At 42.1% G+C, this 21,233-nt stretch overlaps 1 protein-coding gene across 1 annotated transcript in view; it reads right to left on the bottom strand.

The window, feature by feature from the left end:
• The window catches only part of hecw2b (HECT, C2 and WW domain containing E3 ubiquitin protein ligase 2b), a 366,692-nt gene extending 350,346 nt beyond the window's left edge, over positions 1-16,346 (bottom strand). Inside the window, exon 1 of the mRNA XM_080198794.1 lies at positions 16,196-16,346. The gene's annotated coding sequence lies outside the window, so the exon portion shown is untranslated. The remainder of the gene's footprint in view (positions 1-16,195) is intronic.
• Positions 16,347-21,233: the final 4,887 nt, after the last annotated feature.

The raw sequence follows: 21,233 nt of genomic DNA, 5'->3' as shown, positions 1-21,233 counted from the left end.
TTTTGTCATCCAGGGAACTTTGAATTTGTTTATCTACCTTTCCCATTTGAGGAATATATATTGACTATTATCAATTGGTATATATCTATATATATATATATATATATATATATATATATAGACTGTTTGTAATTTTCATAAATGACCTGGATGAGGAAGTGGAGGGATGGGTTGGTAGGTTTGCCGACGACACGAAGGTTGGTGGTGTTGTGGATAGTTTGGAGGGATGTCAGAAGTTGCAGTGTGACATAGATAGGATGCAAGAGTGGGTGGAGAAGTGGCAGATGGACTTCAACCCAGATAAATGTGTAGTGGTCCATTCTGGCAGGTCCAATGGGCTGAAGGAGTATGATATCAAGGATAGGAGTCTTAGTGTTGAGGAGCAGAAGGACCTTGGGGTCCAGGTCCATAGGACTCTTAAATCAGCCTCGCAGGTGGAGGATGTAGTCAAGGAGGCGTATGATGTACTAGCCTTCATTAATCGAGGGACTGAGTTTAGAAGTCAGGAGATGATGCTGCAGCTTTATAAGACCCTTGTCAGACTCACTTGGAGTACTGCGCGCAGTTCTGGTCGCCTCATTACAAGAAAGATGTGGAAGCTATTGAAAGGGCGCAGAGGAGATTTACAAGGATATTGCCTGGATTGAGACGTATAAGATGATGAAAGGGATGGGTAGGGTAGAGGTGGAGAGGTTCTTCCTGCTCAGAAAGGACAGCAGGACTAGAGGGCACAGCCTCAAGGGGGGGGACAATTTAGAACGGAGTTGAGGAGGAACTTCTTCACTCAAAGGGTGGTGAATCTCTGGAATTCTCTGCCCGTTGAAGTGGTTGAGGCTTCCTCGCTAAATATATTTAAGACGCGGGTAGATAGGTTTTTGGTAGGCAAGGGGATTAAGGGTTATGGGGAGAAAGCGGGAAAGTGGAACTGAGCCACTTCAGATCAGCCATGATCTTATTGAATGGTGGGGCAGGCTCGAAGGGCTAGATGGCCTACTCCTGCTCCTATTTCTTATGTTCTTATGCCTTATGAGGATAGGTCTTTTCTCCCTGGAGCATCAAAGGATGACAGGTGACCTGATAGAGGTTTATAAGATGTTGAGAGGTATAGGTAGGGTGGATTCTCAGAGGCTATTTCCCAGGGCTGAAATGGTCGCTACGAGAGGACACAGGTTTAAGGTGCTGGGGAGTAGGTACACAGGAGATATCAGGGATAAGTTTTTCACTCAGAGGGTGGTGGGTGAGTGGAATCGGCTGCCATCGGTGGTGCTGAAGGCGAACTCGTTGGGGTCTTTTAAGAGACTTCTGGATGAGTACGTGGGATTTAATGGGATTGAGGATTATAGGTAGGCCTAGTAGGTAGGGATATGACCAGCGCAACTTGTGGGCCGAAGGGCCTGTTTGTGCTGTAGTTTTTATATGTTCTATGACTGTGTCTGGACTCTCTCAGAGGGCAGACTGTTGCCTGGCCACATTTTCCTGCCAAATTTTGATCCCACCTCTGCAGTTCAGCTCTTTGTCCATGTTTGAACCAAGGCTGTAATGAGGTCAGGACCTGGCAGAACCCAAACAAAGAAGCAGTAAACACGTTATTGCTAAGCAAGTGGCACTTGGTAACACTCTTGACGACCTCGTCCATTACTTCACTGATGATGGAGAGTAGACTGATGGGATGCTAATTGGTGGGTTGAATTTGTCCTGTTTTGTCCTGTACTGGGCAATTTCCATGTTGCCAGGTAGATGGAAAAGAAATGGGGCCTGGGACTTGTCTCCGGCTGCACTCTCCAGATGAGCCATCACACCTCATCAGCATTCAGAACTGAATACTGCTTGCAAAGTTGGATGTAGTCAGGGAACTCATGCATCATCTGCTAGTCTTGATTGTCTTGTGATCCGTTTCCCTTTCTCTCTACATGCACTTAAGCTGTGGCCTGACCACACCTAAAGATGTGCGATCTATTCACAAAGCTTCAACTTCACAAATACCTTGCAATGATGCCAGCTGGTATTCAAGTTCTGAAACCTGGAGTTCAAATTGTTTCAAGTGTCAACACTTCCTGCATTAATGGTTATCGCAGACATAGGAAGCATCCTTGGAAAAATATAGAAACATAGAACAGTACAGCACAGTACAAGCCCTTCGGCCCTCGATGCTGTGCCGAGCTTTATCCGAAACCAAGATCAAGCTATCCCACTCCCTATCATTCTGGTGTGCTCCATATGCCTATCCAATAACCGCTTGAAAGTTCCTAAAGTATCCGACTCCACTATCACAGCAGGCAATCCATTCCATTTCCCAACCACTCTGAGTAAGAACCTACCTCGGACATCCCTCCTATATCTCCCACCATGAGCTTTATAGTTATGCCCCCTAGTAACAGCTACATCCACCCAAGGAAATAGTCTCTGAATATCCCCTCTATCTATCCTCCTCATCATCATCTTATAAACCTCTATTAAGTCACCTCTCATCCTCCTCCACTCTAAACAGAAAAGTCCTAGCTCCCACAACCTTTCCTCATAAGACCTATCCTCCAAACCAGGCAGCATCCTGGTAAATCTCCTCTGCACTCTTTCCAATTCTTCCACATCCTTTTTATAGTGAAGTGACCAGAACTGCACACAATATTCCAAATGTGGACTCACCAAGGTCCTGTACAGTTGCAGCATAAGCCCATGGCTCTTAAATGCTAATCCCCTGTTAATAAACGCTAACATGCTTTAGGCCTTTTTCACAGCTTTATCCACTTGAGTGGGAATTTTCAGAGGTCTATGGATGTGAACCCCAAGATCTCTCTGTTCCTCCACATTTCTTAGAACCCTGCCGTTGACCCTGTAATCCGCATTCAAATTTGTCCTACCAAAATGAATCACCTCACACTTATCAGGGTCAAACTCCATCCGCCATTTTTTGGCCCAGCTCTGCATCCTATCAATGTCTCTTTGCAGCCTACAACAGCCCTCTACCTTACGCTCTACTCCACCAGTCTTGGTGTCATCAGCAAATTTACTGAACCACCGTTCAGCCCCCTCCTCCAAGTCACGGAGAAAAATCACAAATAGCAGAGGACCCAGCACCAATCCCTGTGGTACACCACTGGTAACTGGTCTCCAGTCTAAAAATGTTCCATCCACCACCACCCTCTGTCTTCTATGACATAGCCACTTAGTTATCCAATCGACCAAATTTCTCTCTATCACACACCTCCTTACTTTCTTCATGAACCGACCATGGGGAACCTTATCAAACACTTACTAAAATCCACGAATATGACATCAACTGCTCTACCTTCATCCACACACTTAGTTACCTCCTCAAAGAATTCAATCAAATTTGTAAGGCAAGACTTACCCTTCATGAATCCTATTCACACGTAGCACACGACGTGCACTCCACTGATGGAGCAACCTGCTATCTCTCCATCAGTAACCTTGTTAAATCTTACTATTGCAAATTAACCTTTGGCAACACTAATAAATCTTAAATGACTTAACATCTTACCAATATGAACAAATCTTACCAGTACTGGTGAAGGTAAATAGACAAGACGTGGGAAAAGCTGGGGGGAGAAAAACGTATAATCAAGGAAGGAAATAAGTTAGTTCAGTGGGGAATATTAAGTCTACCCTTAGCAATCTGGTTTGTGGATCTTGGGCAAGAGACAAAAGTGAGCTGCTAGGGCTTAGGGTGTATGAGGTTGGAAGCCATAAAGCGAAATCTCCAGAGGAGATGATGTCACTAACAATGATGGCTAACAATGATTCCCTACATCACAACACTGATTGTAACTGGAAAATATTCACTGGCTGTGACATTCTTTGGTACATGCTGAAATTGCAAAGGGCACTATAAAAATGAAAGTCATTTATTATTTCCTAATATTCTGACAGCCCGCTTGCTGTAAATTACTTCCTTGGCAATCATTTTTCATTTTAGTTCTGCACTCTGATGTTGATGCATTTGACTCTGAAACTATTGTTGCAATTCTCCTTCATTTAACTAACCAATATTTTAGAGTTAATATCATCTGAGGCTGCAACCATTATTTTATCATACTTTCCAGCTCCAACCACACTATCAAGCTATGGGCTGTAATGAAGTATCAAGAATTGCAATTCAATGAGGAAGGCCAACTACATGCAATCTTTTCCTCCTTTTCCATTTTAAATTTGTAAATAAGCTTTTACATAACCAAATTTTATGAGGTTAGGAGGTCACTTGATTACCCTAAAGGAGAATCTGCAAAATGTGTTCAGTTATTAGTAACCCTGCCTGAATCAGAAAGTTGAGAATTCAGGACCCACTCCAGAAACTTGAGAACAAAACTTATGCTGGCCTTCCATTGCTTACTGAGGGTATGCTGCACTGTTGCATGTGCTGTCTTTTTAGGCGATATGTTTAACCAATACAACATCTGTCCTCTCAGGTAGATGTCATCTCACCAAATCAAAGAGTGAGTGGGGAGTTCTCCCAAATGGCCTGGCCAATATTTATCCCTCAATATTTATCACACTGTGATTATTTGGTCATTTATTATCTTGCTGTTTGTAAGAGCTTGCTTGCAGATTTGCAGTCACGATTCCCAAGAACATGAGAGATAGGAAGAGGAGTAAGCCAGATGTCACCTCAAATTTGCCCTACCATTCAAAAAGATCATGGCTGATCAGATCAAGACTTCAACTCCATTAACCTACCTGCTCCCATAATGTTTGACTCCTTATAGTTCAAGAATCGGTCTATCCCACCCCTGAATAAATTAATAACCCAGCCTCCATTGCTTTATGAAGTACAGTATTCCAAAGATCAACAACCCTCAGAAAATAAATTCCTCCTCATCTCCATGTTAAATGGAAGAATTCTTCTTCTGAACTGTGACTGCTCATTCTAGATTGCCTCAGGAGGGGAAACTCATTATAGTATCTACCCTGTCAACCCTCCTCAGCACTGTATATATTTCAATACATTCACTTCTCGTGTTTTTAAATTCCAATGAGTCCAGTCCTCACTTAAAGTTGATTGTTTTCCCGAGAATTGAGACTTCAAGTGAAATGATTTTAAGTGAATCATGCGTTTCTACAGAAATCAATGCTGAAATCAGAGTTAGGTTCCTTTGGATATTTCTTGCTTAGAAAACTAATGTACAAGTTGAAATACTGATCAATACATGAGCAGAAATGTGCATTCTAACTGGAATAACTTGCAAAATAAAATAAATCCTTAAATATAAGAGAAATACTACATAAATTCAAATTAGAAAATACTAAATCACACAGTCTTGAGTAGTATACATTGTTTCACGTGCAGTGCTCGAAACTCTCCCTCTCCTTTCTCACCCTTCATAATTATTTGCTGTCCCTCCACATTAACTTTTTGTGTACGCTATGTGCTGTAGCACATGACATTGCAATATTTGTAATGCCATTAACAGTGATGTCCCAGATAACTGCCTGTATCAAAAATGGCACAGACCAAATCAAGAGAGAAAGTACATAAAAATGTCCTCACTCCCACCAGTTTCCCTTCACTCCCTTTTCAGCTCTTTCCAACCCATTATGACTACCTCCCTCCCCTGCTTCCCCCACACCCCTTGCCTCTCCCTCCCGTTTTCTCTGCCACTCCCGCCCATTTTCCCTCATCCACTCCCTCCAATCAGGTTGTCCTCATCCCTTTGCTGTTCCCTCCCAATTCCTTCACTGTACCTCTTCCTTCCACCCCCTACTGTCTGCCTCCCATACTGATCTCACTCTGCTGCTCTCTCCTGCTTTCTCAGCCCGAATTCTCTGTCACTGAGATCCACTCCAGCCATCCGCCTCCTGTGCTGTCCATCTCCCTGCACTGCTCCCTCCTGCTTGAATGGAAGAGGCAAAGAGGACAGCAAAGCGGGAGAGCGCAGAGGGAGTGATGGAGATTACAGCAGGGAGCAGCAGTGTATGAAGGGAGTTGGAAATGAATTGGAAAGCGGAGGGCAGGTAATGAAACGCGGTGAAAAGATGTGGAATATATGGAAGAGAGCATCCTATATTTTGCATTATTCTTTTCCTATAAATTTCTAAATTTCCCCTCCCTTGAGCTTTTCCCACAACCATTTAGTTTAAAGTCACAGCCATAGCCCTAGTTATTCAATCTGCCCGGACACATCGCAGCATGGTTCAAGTGAAGCCTGTCCCAACAGACTTGCTCCCTCTAACCCCAATACGCCCCATAAAGTGAAGCCTATGTCTCCCACACTAATACAGTTTTAATCCTAAATTTTTATAGCCTGTCTTTCCTTCCACAGGTAAACAAAGTGCATCACAGTTCCTAATCCCTGTAATGTGAACTTGCTCGCAACTGCTCAGGGTTACTTTCAATTCTTGGGCCAATTGAGGTCCTTATGTGGTGCCTACGGTGAACCCTAGTGACCTTGTTACAAGCCTTCCCTCATGTTCAAGTTCTGTATGCTCAACAAGTCCCTGCCATATTACTCCCCACTCCTTCCCATCCTTCCAATCTCCAACCCACCTCACTGGATCTAGTCAGATTGGCCCCACAGAAATACCCCACTCACACTGATATCCGGCTCCAAAGATGTTCTTCATAGGGAACTAGCTGCAATCCCTGCAGTGACCATGACTCCAGGTGGCACTTCTCAAGCTGGCTAGCAGCTCACAGAAGCAGGAATTATTCCCAGGTGGGTGTAGTCTTGCCCTAAACCAACTATTGGCCCAATCAGCAATTTCCCAGCCACACAGAGGCAGGCTTGCCCCAAATTTTTAGCCCCATTGAACAGGGCCAATTCCTAAGAGGGGGAAAGTTTAAGGGAGATGTGCAGGGGATGTTTTTCACACAAAGACTGGTGGGAACATGCTGCCAAAAGAACTGCTGGAGGGAGGCATATTAGCAACATTTAAGAGTATCTGGATGGGTACATGAATAGGGAGGAAATAGAGGGATACGGTCTGAATAAAGGCAGAAGGTTTGTTAGTTTAAATAGGGCATCATAATCGGCAAAAGCTTGGTGGGCCGAAGGGCCTAATCCTATGCTGCACTTTTCTTTGTTCTTTAGTACCTTGAAAGTTCAGTCCAAATGTTTATTACAATATGATGCCTACTATTAAATTATAAATACTTCACATCAAATGTTTCAAAATGTCTTCTCTAAACTTTCTGCTGTTCTCCAATTTTTTCTGGTGTTATTGATGCTCCTTATGCTACTGGTATTCAGGAATTGATAAAATTAAAGTAACGGATAAAATTAGGCAAACATTGTTGCAATATATTCAAAATGGCTGTTGTGGAGACACCTCTAATTGAGTGTGCCAGGGTGAATTACTGGTGTAACACAATGTTTGAGAGGAAAACATGGAGGCTATTGTTAAATCACAAATCAGTAACGACTTCCAGAATGTTGTAAGGGTTTGGCAGCTGTGTTTGAACTGCACAAGTGATACTGTAGAAAGCAATCCCACAACACCTACTTTAAGCTTGTGTTGTGGGATTTCATTCTGTTTTACCCCAGTCCAACGCCAGCATCTTCACATCAGTGATATTGTACCATGGTCTGCAGTTAACTGGGAGCTTAGGGCAACACAGTAATTCACAAGGACTGTCTTTTGCAATCGCATAAAATGTCACTCACTCAAAGCTTCTGTGTTGTCACTCATGCAGAGTGAAGGGAAAGAATAAGAGAGAATACATGTGTGCAACAGAGTGCAAACATGAAAGCACGGGAGAATACACAAATGTGAAAGAGAGCGTGAGTTGGGGATTGGGCTGATTTTTCTGTGGACCAGTAGAGATGTATATTGTCAATGACAGCAGGCCAGTCCTCTCACTGCAGGAGTTTATTTTGTTCGGGCACCTATTTTGTAGAGCTCCAGGAACAATGGAATCCTGATTGCTTGATCTTCCAGTTCAAGGTGAAATTCATTAAAAAAAAGACTTGCATTTGAGCGGGTTACCTGTTCGTGTGCTGTCGGTTGAGAGACAAATAATGGTCAGGACTCTGCTGTTTGTCTTAGAATGCCATAGCATTTTAATGGCTACCTGAGGGGACAAAAAGGTGCTCAGTGCTGCACTGAAGTGTTGGTGTAGTTTAAGTTTCACTAGGATGAGGCTTGAACCCACAATTTTCTCAGAGGCAAATAATACCACTTCTGAGCCACAGCTGGCAACATTCTTAATGGTGCATAACCATAAGCCTCTCACGATCACATTGCTGTTTGCAAATTGGTTGTCTTGTTTCCTAGATTACAAATACAAGTCTTTTTTTTAATGAATTTCACCTTGAACTGGAAGATCAAGCAATCAGGATTCCATTGTTCCTGGAGCTCTATACAATAGGTGCCTGAACAAAAGAAACCCCTGCAGTGAGAGGAGTGGCCTGCTGTCATTGACAGTATACATCTCTACTGGTCCACGGAAAAATCAGCCCAATCCCCAATCCTCTGAAGACACAGAATGACCTTGTGCACTTTTATCCAGGAGCGCTTCTCCCATCCGACATTCAACTCTGACCTGAAGCATGTCAAATTACTTCAGAAATGTAACACAATTAGACTGCAAATATACCTCCTGAGAATGTTGTGTTTAACATACACAGCTGGACTGTATCAGTATGCAATATGCTCTTCAATGTGCTTTGTTAAAATGTCTTCCAGCTTTCCTGTTTTTATTTGTAATCTGTAGCATTTAGCTTTCTGAAATTAGTAATAGGTACAGGAATAGGTCAGAAGCAGAGTGAGGGTCCATCAAGTTAGCAAGTACCAATTATCTTCACAATGGCTGAAATCCAATTTATTGCACTCACTTTTAAATTCATGATTGATATTTGATCATGGCAATTTATAAATTTTAGCACACAATGAATGTGTGTTAAAATAAATGACATTTTTTAATCAGTTTGTTATTTTGTGCGCAACATACAGGAAGAAGTGTGCTATCTGGTATCAGCCTGGTGAAGCTTCTCTGCACTCCCTCCAAGGCCAATATATCCTTTCGCAAATATGGGGATCAAAATTGCACACACTACTCCAGTTGCGGCCTCACCAGTACCCTGTACAGTTGCAGCAAGACCTCCCTCCTTTTATATTCTATCCCCCTCGCTATAAAGGCCAGCATCCCATTCGCCTTCTTGATCACCTGCTGCACCTGCAGACTGCGTTTTTGTGATTCGTGCACAAAGGACCCCCGGATCCCTCTGCACAGTAGCATGCTGCAGCTTTTCACCCTTTAAATAACAATCCCTCCTACTATTATTTCTACCAAAGTGGATAACCTCACATTTACTAACGTTATATTCCATCTGCCAAGTCCTCACCCTCTCACTCAGCCTATCCAGATCTCTCTGCAGACTTTCCACACCCTCCACGCAATTCGCTTTTCGAATCTGGATGCCATCCAGTCTTGAAACCTATACACAGGTTACATCAAATTATTCAATGCAAATCAAGCTAACATTCTCCAATTCATAGGAAACAAATTCTAACACTTCGGAAAATCATCCGGCCCTTAAGAATGTTCAGAAATAGACTTTGCTGCAGATGTCACAAATAATTGAACTCTTCAGGTCTTTCAAGATTAGGAAACTCTCCAAAACGAAAATGGGGTAGTCACATCGCAAAGTATATTTTTAGCTTTTTAACTTAAGACTTGGACACTTGGCCATCTCAGATCAATTTACTTAAGAAACATAAAAATCTACATGCACACAGCCAATGCTGGCAAAACGGAGTACCATGTACAAGAGAAACATATAATAGAGAAGGAGGCTATTCGGACCATTGATTCTATGTCGACTCTCTGAAAATGCATCTTATCCAGACCCTATCCCTGTAACCCCACGTATTCCCCCAATAGTTCCCCCTAACTTACACATCTTGACGCACTAAGGAACAATTTAGCATGACCAATCAATCAATCTAACCTGCACAGCTTTGGGAGGAAACCCACACAGCCACAATGAGACCATGCAAATTCCACAGTCACCCAAGACTGGAATCGAATCCAGGTCTTTGACGCTGCCAGGCAGCAGTGCTAACCACTGTGCCACAGTGTCCTGTAACTGACTTTCTCCCGCTGCAGTTAATGGTACGTTACTGGACCAAAATTGCATCAGCATTTGCGTGTGTACATATTTATTTTTAAATAAACATGCCAATTCAGCAAGATCAATAATAGAAATCTTAAAAATACAGGTAAGACATGCACTTATATAGCATGTTTCACAACCAATGGACATCTCAAATCACTGAGCGAAGTACTTTTGAAGTCCTGTCACCGGTACTGTAGGAATCATGGCAGCCAATTTGTGTACAGCAAATTCCCACAAACGCTGTCTGATAATGACCAGATAACCCGTTTTTGTGACATTGATTGAGGGGTAAATATTGATGAGGACACAGAGAATAACTCCCTTGCTCTTCTGTGAAATAGCACCATAAGATCTTTTAGTGTGCCAGCCTCTATGTTTATGCTCAAGTCCCGGAGGGGGACTTGCTTTTCCCAAACATCACAATATTAAAAGCTATAAAATGAACAATTACAAGATGTCAGTAAAAACATGGCCACCATTTAGAGAAGATCACAGAAATCAAGGATAAAAGAGTTGGAATACCAATTTCAGTCAACAACATGAAGAACATGCCGCACTCACTGAGTTACATTAATCATGTCTCATTGCTTGGTCTTTGAATCAATAATAAAGGAATGCTAACCAACTTCTGGATCTGTACCGAACTGGCATTTGCCAAGTAAGTTGATGGTCAACTAATGCATCACACAAGGTCACTAAATGTTAAAACAAATGTTAAATATCTAGCCCATTATCGTCAAACAAAGCAATTAATTTGAAACGTACTAGTGAATCATACAACCTGACAGTTCACTAACCTTTTGAGCAATGTCATTTTGCAATTTTTTTCAAATATGCACAATTAATTTTCTTGGGATTTGCTTGCAAAATTCTGAGGTCTAACAGGAGATATGTAAATCAGAGCATTTCTTGTCTGCTGTTCTCCATCAAATGAAGTTTTTGTTTAATGATTTTATTGTTTCTTTTGCTGCAGTAATCTCACTCCCCTGTTTACATATTTTTCTTCTTCATGCCAGTCATGAAGACACTAACTTTTGCTGGAATATAGTAATTAGATAAAATCAATGACAACAAAGGGACTAGCACAACTATAATGGGATGGATAGGATAGAGGCGGAGAGATTCTTCCCGCTCAGAAAGGACAGTAGGACTAGGGGGCACAGCCTCAAGATAAAGGGGGGGTGGTTTAGAACGGAGTTGAGGAGGAACTTCTTCACTCAAAGGGTGGTGAATCTCTGGAATTCTCTGCCCGTTGAAGTGGTGGAGGCTACCTCGCTAAATATGTTTAAGACGCGGGTTGATGGGTTTTTGATAAGAGAGGGGATTAAGGGTTATGGGGAGAGGGCAGGAATGTGGAACACATTCACACAGATCAGCCATGATCTTATTGAATGGCGGGGCAGGCTTGAGGGGCTAGATGGCCTACTCCTGCTCCTATTTCTTATGTTCTTAAATGGCATCACAGCAGAACCATTAACTGACATGGACACACATTCTTGCAGGGGGTCAGTCACTAAACAAAAAGCAGGAACAGACTGAAATCCTGGCTTATCTTCCTCTATTCAACAGCACTACTGTAATATTCTTCATATTCATGAGTGTTGCAGGCAAGGCCAGCAAATATTAATTGCATAAATTAAGATTAAGCCAAATTCAAGTGGAAGGCATTGACTGGATATTTAATTGAGGACACAATATTCATTAAATCTGCTCCTGAACCTGGCTAAATTGGCCATTAACAGGTCCAGACAGACTGTCAAGGGAGTCTTCCAATCCAACCACCTTCTCCTCTACTGCAGCTATGTTTGTGGCTGTGTAGCCTCAGACAGGGATCACATGGTGTCCAAAGATGAAATGGGCTCCACAGGGGCTGGGTTGCAACCATCACCCCCAGGAACAACACTATGGTTTGATTTATTAAGTTTCCTTTTCATATTATATTTTAGGTACAGTGCCCCACCAGGGGCTCTTACCTCACTGTCATTTGTGTTTATTTTATTGATTTGTGCCATTCAAGATGTAAATAGGGGACAGCTGGGACACTGGACTGCATGGGAGGAAAAATAAACATGTGTTGACATTTATGTAGAAGTAGAGTTAGGAGTTTTACATATTTTGTACTCAAACTGAGCAACAGAGAGCAGATTATGACTGAGTTAGTGCCACTTGATAGCATCAGTTACACCGTCTGTCATTTTGCTGGTGATGAGAGTAAATGGATGGAGTGCTAATTAGCCAGATTGAATCCATCCTTTTTTTGTGCGCAGGATATATCTGGCCAATTTTGCATATTGTTGTACTGGAGCCTGTGTATCCATAGCCTCAATATCATGGAGTGATTCCAGTTGGCTGAAGACTGCCATTTGTGATGGTGGAGATGCTAGAATGAGGCTGAGATGTATCATCCACATGACACTGAAGAGGGTTCCAATACTTCAGCCTTATCCTTCACATGAACCTTCAAGGCCTCCTCAGCATGAAGGGTAGGGATGTTTGTGGAGCCTTAACCCGCGCATTAGTTGTTCAATCATTATGAATGTAATGGGTTTATAAAATGGTTATGTTTTAGAACATCTCTTCTAACATAAGATAAACAGGATAACCTGGAAAAGGGAGATATGTTGTGTTGGACTCTGCATAATAACAAGCTTGGTGATGTTTACTGTGAGGACAGGAGGGCCGGGTCATATGCTATTGAAATCCACATGCCAAGTTTTACACATAAATACCAAGAACCAGCTATTTTTGCTTTGCGTGGACTTAAACTCCCAGGCAATCTAATTTTTAAAAAACACTGAACATAAAGACTCACAGAGTGAGAGAAGAGAGATTCCCAGGGACAGTCAGAAACATGAAATGTTGTTGTTGTGGTCTGCTGAGGGAAAAAGGTTTATTTATCCGTTGGCAACCAGATAGAATGCAAGTGAGAAGATATTCTCGAGCTGTAGAGATGAAACCCATGGAAAATTATCACTGGAAGAATCATCTTGGCATGGCTAAGGAAGGAACCTCCAGCGCAAACTGTTGTTATCACAAGCGTTAACTACTAATTCCTGGCCAATCTTCCACATTCTACTCTCTGCAAAAATCAAGATCATCCAAACCTCTGCTACAACATCTCTCTTTTTTCCAGCTTATCCTATTTACCTTATGTTAGAAGAGATGTTCCAAAACATAACCATTTTATAAGCCCATGCATTCATAACAATTGAACAGCTAATGAGAGGATAAGGCTCCACAAACATCCCTATACTTCATGTTCTGTCTTCCACCAAGTTTCCTTCACCAATCACTGTACTATTACCACTGGCTTCCAATTTAACAATGCTTCAATTTTCAGAATTCTCATTCTTGTTTTCAGATTGTTTCATAGCCTTTATGCCCCTTAACTCCTAATTTCTTCCAGTCCCACAACCCGCTGAGATATACGGATTCTTGAGCATCTCCAATCCTAAATTGCTCCACCACTGACGCCTGTACCTTCAGCCACCAAGATCCTAAACTCAGGAATTCCCAATCAAAATCCCTCTTCTTCTCTACCTCTTTCCTCCTTTAAACGCTCTTTGGTAATCACCTGTAATATCTTCTAATGTAGCTTAGTGTCAAGCTTTGCTTTATAGCACTGCCATGAAGTGCTTTAGGACGTTTTATTATAGTAAGAGTGCTATGTAAATGCAAATATTGTTGTTTTACTTTGGTTAGACCATTTGTGTATTCTGTTACCCTTAAAAGGGGCAATGTTTTTGTTCACTGAACATCACAAATGTGCTGTAAATATTCAGCAGGTCAGGCAGCATCAGTGGACAGAACTCCCAGTGAAAAGGAATCGCAGAAGGTCTCATATTTGAAGACTTTTATTGTAGCAAACAAACTAAAATCAACATGGTTAAACATTAAGTAGGTCAACTACAGAAAAATAATTCCTTACAAGTGTTTTAATACACAAATCTCAAGCCGCAGTTATAGTTTACAGCACAATCTCATGACAGACAGTTTCCTGTAGAGGCTGGAAAAGTTGCTCCCAGTTTCCAACAGTTTCCCCTCTCTGCATTTTGCTGAGTCATAACATCTAGAGTTTATCAAAAAAGATTTGGGAATTCCTGAGCTGACTTCCAGCAGCAAGGTTTGCTCCAGAGGTTCCTTCCTCAGTGTTCCTTCCAGTGTTGTTACATTTCTACGGGTTTCATCTTTTCAGCCCGAGAATGTCGTCTCACTTGCAATCTGTCTGGCTCACCAACAGATAAATAAACCCTTTCCCTCAGCACACCACAGCAACAGCATTTCACGTCTCTGACTCTGCAGGAATCTCTATTCTCTCTCTCTCTGTGACTTCTGATATTCAGGGTTCTTTTTAAATTAGACTGCCTGGGAGTCTAAGTCCACGCAAAGCAAAATAGCTGATTCTCAGTATGTGTGTGTAAAACCTGGCACATGGATTTCAACAGCATATGACAGCAACAGCTGAGGTAGAGATGGAATCTGGTGATGGGAGTTTCAGCAGCAAATGAGCTAAGACAGGAATGGATTTGGGAAACATTAGAATATTGGATACAGGTGGTCTTAGTGATGGCATGGTTACGTGGTTGGATGCTCACCTTGAAATCAAATACGAGATGAAGGTTGAAGCATCCGGTGCAAACTCAGACTGCTGTTAAGAAGAGGGTTGGAACTGGTAGCTGGAGAACAGTCTGCAAAAGGGCCTGCAGACAATGGCTTCAGTCTTCCCAATATTCAACTGCTGGAAATGTTTGCTCTTCCAGAACTAAAGCAATCTGAAAATTCAGAAACAGTGGGGGTGTTGAGAAAGGCGATAAGAGGAAGAGTTGAGTATTGTCACTTACGTGTGAAAACTGATGTGTTTTTGGATGAAGTCACCAAGGGAGCACAAGAACTAAAAGCAGGAATAAGCCTTTTAGTCCCTTGAACTCTGCCGTTCAATACAACTGTGATTGGTCCAATCTTGGCCTTAACTCCACTTTCTCAGCCGTTCTCCATCATCCTTCAACCCATTACTAATTAAAAAACGTCTACCTCCTCAAATGCACTCAACACCCCAGCACCTACAGCACTCCGGGTGGTGAATTCCACAGATTCACCACCCTTTGAGAGAAGTAATTTCTCTTCATCTCTGAGGTAACAAGTAAGTTAGAAATTGGAGGGGGATAAGAGGTAAAGTTGTAATAGCAGGAAGTGAAGCCATTGCTAGTTGTTGTCTTGCTATGATGAAAACCAGGAGACTACAGCTGCAGGGCAGGAGAGGTGTTAGAGGATAACGTGGTCCACCAGGTCAAAGTTTGCAGACAGCTCCAGAGAAGCAGAAGGAACCGTTTACCTTTGGTGCTTAAAGGAAAATGCTGGAAATAAAGCAGCAATGCCCCAACTAACCCAGGGAGAACTTTAACCACTAAATCATAATGCCGTTATTTGGTGTATACGGCGTCCAACGATTACAGGAGGAAGCTTTGGGTCGGATAAAACCATTGGAATATTTAACAATTAGACCGGCGAGCTTTTACCTCCTCGACGCGCATCCCATCTTTTCACAGTTTTCTCCAAACTGGCGAGAATTGCGACACTTGGGATGAAAACATTTTCTAAAGTGGTGAGGTGATATGACGGAGCCGCTGCGGGATGGCTACAAACCAATGTCGCAGCGGCGGCTCCTCACATGGCCTGGATTCAGCGCGCTGAAAGAAGAAGGGGAAGGCGGAGCCCGTCATGGGCTGACAGACTCCAGCTCAAAGTCTCATTAGTGTCTGAGGACAGGTATACGGTCCAACTATCACTGCATATTAAACCTCAGCAATGTCTGCTTTCATAAAGCTCCTGCAACAGAAACACCCTCCATCCCCAAAACTCGCCAATAAATAAAAGGCTACATATATTCATCAACATACAATATGGTTTATAAAACATGTACACACATGTTTGGTCATTGCAGCTTGTGGATCTGCAGAATGCCGGCCCCTCTCAGGAGGGAATCTGTTGAAGTTTTTCTGCAGTCTCCAATTCCAGGCCTGGGCGGGGGGAGGAAAACAATCTCAAAAACATTTCCCCCCCCCCCGGGGTCACAGGAAGCCCAGATCCTGCAGCAATTCAGAGAGTTGAACAGATCAGTGACTTACCACAGGGGAGAAGCTTTTCTAAATCCAGCAGTGTCAGGGAAAGATGAAGGATCGATTCCGTCTTCAGTAACCCCCTGCCTGCTGTTCACTCCCTCTCCCCGCAGACAGCAAACTGGGGCTTATATGTCTGGGTGTTTTTCCCTCTCTCTCCCTCTCTCTCTCTTAATTCTAACGCTCCTCCTGTTCTTTGCTCGATTTTTTTTAAAATACAATTCCCAGGCTATTGCGGGCAACACCAGTTTTCGGCCAGAGTCAGCGGGGTTTGATGTGGAAGGTTTCCTCAGCCCGCCTCCTGTTTCCGCTGCAGCATGTTTCGCAGTCAGTGCGGGGCCCCAGTGACAGCAGCCCGGGTCACACCTCCGGGAAGGGGAGCTCCTCTCACCCTGTAACCAGCAGCCCATCCACCTCCTCTCCACATCCCCGCTTCCCGACAAGGGAGGAAGGGGGGGGGGGGCAGTTCTGGGCGGGATTCCTGTACGTCATTTAGACAGGGACGCCCCCCCCCCTCCCTCCCCATTCAGAGCTGCCTGCCGGCCCCACAGCTTCTCCTGACTGAAAGCTGCTATCGACTCTTCCGTCCCCTTCCCCCCCCCCCCCCCTCCCCAAACACTGCAGCTTTCACCAGCAGCCAGAAAGAAGACTTCACTGGGTGAAAATGTACCTTTCTCGCATTTAAAGGAACGATTAAGAGTCGGCGGAGATTTAAGACCCTGCTCCTGTCTTGTTTCAGGTTTTTTTTAATAAATGACACTGCGGGTAGGTGTGAGTTGCATCGCCGCCTCGGTTTACTGCAGTGTGAAGATGAGAACGGCGATGAAATGTGCCCAGCTGTCAGTCCGCTCTGTACCCGGGAAGGATTAGCACCAACTTTAACGGGTTGGTAATTCATCCGTTCTCACTACTTTATTTCCAAGTTGCCTTCCGTCCGGATAAAATGTTAAATCCCTAATTAAATCCAGGGTCGACAGGAATTTCAACAGCCTGTTTAAATAACAGGCCGCACGTTGGTGGAGGCACTCGGAATCACTGTTGTTGTGTAGGAATAGTTTAGACTGCAATTATAAAGAAAATGCGGGATAAAATAGAATGTGAACAGCGGAGAGAGCTAGTTTCTACCCGTTTGCTAGATTCCCAGTTTCTGTACCTGGGAGTAAACATCAAATGGAAGCAAAATACCTCAACACACGAAAGGAATAAAATTAGAGTGTGTCACCGAGCCCTGCAATCAATAGACGTGTATGATCATCTGTAAATATAGTAATGAATACTGATATCTAGTTCTAACGCACTGGGGAGACAGATAAATTACTGGGTAGACTGTCTGGTCTATCTCCATGGATTATACACTTGGAAATTAGACAATCCCTTTTCATGACTGAATGAAAGAAAGACTTGTGTCAGCTTGCGCTGCCTTAATATCTGTTCTGCCGCTGTTTCGGAAAGCCGAGGGTTCACATCCTTTCGGGTTATGAATGTGCATTCGTTAGGAGCGCTAATCCTCAGATGGAATACGAAACTGAAGCCCAGTTCAATTCAGACACCATGACGGTGTCTGAAGGGACAAGTAAGGAATTCTTCTACCGCTTGTCAACATTTCTCTCATTCACCCGTTGAATCAGTGAGCCGTCGCTATCCATCAAACGCCTGCAAGCATTTTCCCACACATTAAAACGTATGCAGCCCAAAATATTCACGTAGCCGGATCTCACAAAGAGCGATAACACAAATTGCCACTCGTAGAATTGGTTGAGAGTATCTGAACCTGGAATAATTGACAAAACCAGAAACACCTTCTGTCAGAAGCATCAGTCTAAATTATGCACTCGGATTCTGAAGGGCATAAGCTCTGCCAATGAGATAAGATTGGACCATATGTATACCATTCTTTCGACACTTAGTTTAAAATTGTACTTATTAATCTGGAATATTCAAGAATTGTATTACATAATATATAAAATTGCATTTTTGGGTGATGTTTTTGCTAATGAGTTCATTGAATAACTTACAGAATAAAAAGGGCATGTACATATTATGTTTTAGTTTTTAACAAGTCCTTATTTAATGATGTGACTGTGAAACTAAATTTACTATGAAGCAGTTTTTGTTTTCTGAATGCTGAGAATAGGGATATGCCAAGAAAATCCTCTGGCGTTTTTGATGCTGCTCCAGCTTTTCATCTGGTAAGTAGAAATTCTGACCACACAAAAAGGAAAGATAGGAAGTAATGATGTAATTCTTTAATAAATTATTGAAAACGCTATTCAGAGAGAAACAGCAAAACTATATTTCATGAAATGTGCTAACATGTAAAACATATTAATTTTCTGAAAACATAGTTTATGGTTTCTAAGACACATAGGTAGCATTAAGATATGCCAAAGTGTGTTTCCACTTTAATATTATTCCAATGTAACAATCTCATTATTTAGCAACTACTAACACTATAACACTAGCAAGAATTCTGCTTTATGTTTTGTCCAGATAAAGGGTTTCTTTCTGATCAACTCTATGGCGATCGGATGGTCGGAATTTTACCATCCCCGCCCGCCTTGGAATCAGAGCAGGCAAGAGACGGACAATGGAAATGTCCGTTGATCTCGGATGGGATTTTACGGTTTTGGAACAAGTGAAGCTGTAAAATCATCACCAAAAGGCAGCGTCAGTTTCCGCATATTTGCTGATGTCTCTCAGCACTACTTCGTGACTACTTGGAATAGTGTGCAGTTCTGGTCACCCTATTATAGAAAGGATATTATTAAACTAGAAAGAGTGCAGAAAAGATTTATTAGAATGATACCTGGACTTGATGGTTTGAGTTATAAGGAGAGGCTGGATAGACTGGGACTTTTTCCTCTGGAGCGTAGGAGGCTGAGGGGTGATCTTATAGAGGTCTATACAATAATGAGGGGTGCAGATCAGTTAGATAGTCAATATCTTTTCCCAAAGGTAGGAGAGTTTAAAACTAGAGGATTTAAGGTGAGAGGGGAAAGATACAAAAGTGTCCAGAGAGGCAATTTTTTCATGCAGAGGGTAGTGAGTGTCTGGAACAAGCTGCCAGAGGTAGTAGTAGAGGCGGGTACAATTTTGTCTTTTAAAAAGCATTTAGGTAGTTACATGGTTAAGATGGATAGAGGGATATGGGCCAAATGCGAGCAATGGGGATTAGCTTACCGGTTTAAAGAAAAGGGTGGCATGGACAAGTTGGCCCAAGGGCCTGTTTTCATGTTGTAAACCTCTGTGATTTTATGACCTCGCCAGCCCGTCCAATGATTTGTCTGATCATTTGTCCAAAACCAATAATGCAAATGCAAAAATTTAATTCAATTGAATAGTCAGAATGCTTTAGTTATATTTAATCATGGGATGAGAATCCAACCACATATCCACACTGTCAATACTTTTGCCTTCATAACGTTGGCCAGCTTTGTCTCTGCTCGTTAGCTGCCGAAATTCTGATTCATGCCTTTGTTACCTCTAGACTCGACAATTCCAATGGACTCATAACTGATCTTCCCACATTCTTGAGATTTATAAATCTATTTATTAATTCTTAACCATAACTCTCAACAGAGCTTGGTAATGGAATGTTCCTTTGTTGATGATAGAGGGGAAGAAATCTTGACAGGGTTCATACAGCTAATGGCACCTTGCATCACAAGATAAATATGAAAGGGAGAGGTCATTTATTGGCTTATCCATCCTAAAAGACACCCCTTATATCATTGAATTGTTTCTGAAATAATGTCAAAATTTTTACCCTAAATACCATATCTGGAGTATTCCATATGTTCTCCCATGGAATTTTCTGGGGTTCAGATCAACTTGAGATTATCCAAAGTTCTGCTGTCCATAATCCAAGTCACACTAGTCCCTTCACCGGTCACTCCACTCACTAGCCTACATCAGCTCCCAGTTAAATAATGCCTTTATTTTAAAATTCTTGGATCCATCCATGATCCCACCACTCCCTAAAACTGGAATCACTTTCAGCCCTACAACCCTTCAAGATATCAGTGTTCTTCCAATTCTGGCATCTTGATCATTCCCAAAATTTAATTGCTTCACCTTTGGCACCATACTAAGACCTTAATTTCTAGAATAACCCCCTTCCTAAATCTAACTGCCTCTCTCGCTGCTTTTCCTTCTACGAAACACTTTATAACACCTTTGATCATTGGCGGAATATCTAATTCTGTGGCTTGGTATCAATTATGATGTTTAAAAATACTCCAATGAAACAGCTTGGAACATTTTAAATGCTGTATAAATACAAGTTGTTGTTGTTAACACAAATTTTCAAAATAAGCTTCGTACAATTACAGTACAGAGGTGTAAATAAGGCGCCCAAGGTCTGTATTCCAGCACTAGCAGACACAAGAACTGAGCTCACTTTATGAATCTATTTATTAATTCTTAACCATAACTCTCAACAGAGCTTGGTAATGGAATGTTCCTTTGTTGATGATAGAGGGGAAGAAATCTTGACAGGATTCATACAGCTAATGGCACCTTGCGTCACAAGATAAATATGAAAGGGAGAGGTCATTCATTGGCTTATCCATCCTAAAAGACACCCCTTATATCATTGAATTGTTTCTGAAATAATGTCAAATTTTTTACCCTAAATACCATATCTGGAGTATTCCATATGTTCTCCCATGGAATTTTCTGGGGTTCAGATCAAGTGTAATTGTCAAGGGAAACACAGGTTGAAATAAAGGGTAATTAAATCAGTGCATGCAGATCATATACAGTCTGTCTTTTCCTTTACAATGTAAATATGTTTATGGTGAAGAAATAATCTAAGTTACTAATTAAAAAGATGTGGCACACATCCAAACATTAAAATAATTTTGTAACCCCTGTGATATCACCACTACATTAATACAATTCTTTAAAGTTCAATTTCGCAGCATGGCTGTTGAACAATGAATGGTGTCAGATAGTCAGCATATATATTGAACACTCATTTCACTCAAGAAGTACCAAGTATGGAGACGGGGGCAAGAAATAGTAGATGGAGAAGAAAAGCTCGATT

Source organism: Carcharhinus amblyrhynchos, chromosome 11 (genome assembly GCF_965287045.1).
Source record: "Carcharhinus amblyrhynchos chromosome 11, sCarAmb.v2.hapA, whole genome shotgun sequence".
Lineage (NCBI taxonomy): Eukaryota > Metazoa > Chordata > Chondrichthyes > Carcharhiniformes > Carcharhinidae > Carcharhinus > Carcharhinus amblyrhynchos.
The sequence above is the reverse complement of the archived record's forward strand: the minus strand, read 5'-3'. Positions and strand labels throughout refer to the sequence as shown.